Source organism: Nicotiana sylvestris, chromosome 6 (assembly GCF_000393655.2).
Source record: "Nicotiana sylvestris chromosome 6, ASM39365v2, whole genome shotgun sequence".
NCBI lineage: Eukaryota > Viridiplantae > Streptophyta > Magnoliopsida > Solanales > Solanaceae > Nicotiana > Nicotiana sylvestris.
Genome location: NC_091062.1, coordinates 207,379,227 through 207,381,689, shown reverse-complemented (window position 1 = coordinate 207,381,689; position 2,463 = coordinate 207,379,227). Strand labels below are relative to the sequence as shown.

Sequence of the window (2,463 nt, the reverse complement as noted above, 5' to 3'; positions counted from 1 at the left end):
GCCTGAGCTTGAGTCAAGCTTTGCACTAACTTTCCTGCATATTCTTCCTTCCTAGTCAAAAGTGCCTTCAGCTCCCTAACTTGTTCACTAGCCCTGGATAATTGTTCTGACAAAGAGCATTCCAAAAGCTCTTTGTCTCTTTTCAATTGGCTTGAAGAGGCTTTGGCAGTTGCCAGTTCAGAAGCTAAACCACGGTTTTGCTGCTCCAAGAAATTTTTATTTTCTTGCAACTCCTCTATGGTCCCTTGAGCATTTTCGAACTGCTCTTTCCAATTGGTAGCTTCAAGATGGGCTTCCCTAGCTATTTCTTCAGCCACGTGGACAGTCTTTTCAGACTCACGGGCTTTTCTTTCCAATAGGGAAATTCTTCCCATTAATTCCGTGCCAATAAGGTTAGCCTACAGAGATAACTCATAGAAATGAGAGATTGAAGATAATTAAAAAAAAACTTGTTGGTAAAAAGAAAAAATACCTTCAAAGTAGAATGAACTACGTCATTCATCAAAGTTAAGCAGCTATGGCTCTCCATCTTCTTCTTCTCGATATCTCCAATTAGAGTTTCGAGCCAAACATCGGATCTACGTGTCTTCCTCAAGAGGCTATGATTGGCAGGAACCTCCAAAGTAACACTTGTCATAGCCATACTTCCACTGCTAGAACCTGTCTCTGTACGATGAACAGAGGGAAGATGAGCAATGGAAGGAATGGAAGGAGAAGATGTAGAAATAGGAATGGAAGGAAAAGATGTAGAAACAGCCAAGGGAACGGATATAGGAGCGGTAGAAACTGGCAAAAGAACGGAAGTCGTCAAAACTGGTAAAGAAATACTTACGGTTGGCAGAGGAATGGAGGAAATAGGAACAAATGAGGAAAGAGGAGCTTCATCAAAAACAGGGTCGAGCTCGCCACTCCCGAAACCACTGTCAAAAGATGCTGAATTGACTCGTTATTATCTCTTGGTTCGGCGTCCTCGTCAGAATGAATCAAAACAGGCTCAGTGGTGGAGGTTCGAGCAGGAGTGTTTTCAATTTCATCATCAATAATTATTCGTCTCCTGACCCTTGGCCTGGTAATTAGGGAGGTACCCTCCTCTTCTTCTTCAGAACTTTCCTTTATAGCTTTCCTTTAAGGCAGCAAGGCTCGAGCCTTATCCAAATCAAGAGCAGCATTCGCAGACATGCGAATGGCCATAGCTACTTCAGCCGTCATTCCTCTAATGCCAAATCCTGATTAAAGGATGGATATACATGATTAAAGTTGAGGAAAAGGTGCTTAACATGTAAAAAAATTTTATAAAAAGGGGGATACCATGTGTTTTGACCTTCCAGCCATGTAAGGAAGAAATTGATTTCCAAGTTCTCTGCTCCCTAGAAGCAATCTTCAAAAGTGAGTCTACCCAACCACGGAAGTTGGGAATAGGTTCCACATCTCCCATGGTTGCTACAAAAAACCAAGAAGGGACGAGGTTAAAAACAACTTTCTTTTGAAATTCTCAAAAGTAGGTACGGTAAATAAAAGGAAACCTACGTTCAAAATTCCACTTCTCAGGGAAGGGAATATTTGTTTCGCCAATCAAGTCCACTGTACGGACAGCAACGTAACGGATATACCATCCACGATCTTTGTCATCCTCAGGATTTACCAAAACTTTTTTGCTCCTTGCAGTTAAGGTAAAAACCCCATGGTGTATTAAGTTAGGACGGTATAGATGAATGAGGTGAGAAAAGGTGAAATTGACATTGGCCTTGGAGGATAAATATCTCAAACAAGCCACTGTTCTCCACACTAATGGACCGATTTGGGCCAAACAAATTGTAAAGAAACGACAAAAATCGAGGATAACTGGGTCAATCGGAGGATTAAAACCTAAAGTGAAGGGGTAAGTGTAAACAGAAGAATACTCACTTCTAAAAGAGGAAATTCTTTGATTTGGGGAAGGAATTGACATTCGGAGACTATCCTTCCAGTTACAATCTCTTCTTATGGTGGGGATTGTAAGCTCGGTTACTATTGTTAGGTAAGTATCGGCTCTTTCTAAATTTTTAATTTGTTTTTGAAGAGACGTTTTGTCACTTTCAAAAGACAAATCACTGGGAACTATATCATCAACTGAGGGTTCTTGAGAAGAATCAAGAATTTCCCTACTTTTAAAAGAAGGGGCTTTTGGGATAGAACTCCTTGAAGAAGAACCAGAGGAGCCGCCTCGCATAGATTCTAACCCTGTTCGAAGCCTACCTCCTCTGCCTCTTCTGTGTCTAACATGGGCGTTGGGAAATTGATCTAGAATTGGAACTTTTTTACGGTTAGGGTTTGAAGAAGACATTGTTAAGAAGGAAGTATGTGCTGAAGATTTGTGAAGAAGAAGTTATGCGTAAAATGGGAACCGTCAACTTTAGAAGTGTAATGATGAAAAGCCTATAATAAAGGCAGCTATCACTTCGTAAATAGTGAGAATGAAGAAGT

At 40.8% G+C, this 2,463-nt stretch overlaps 1 long non-coding RNA gene across 1 annotated transcript; it reads right to left on the bottom strand.

Moving 5' to 3' along the window:
- Positions 1-1,204: 1,204 nt before the first annotated feature.
- On the bottom strand, positions 1,205-1,608 carry LOC138870154 (uncharacterized). Its single transcript, XR_011400391.1, has 3 exons — positions 1,528-1,608; positions 1,309-1,440; positions 1,205-1,226 (listed from the first exon to the last, which is right to left on the bottom strand). It is a non-coding gene; the product is annotated as an uncharacterized lncRNA (long non-coding RNA).
- Positions 1,609-2,463: the final 855 nt, after the last annotated feature.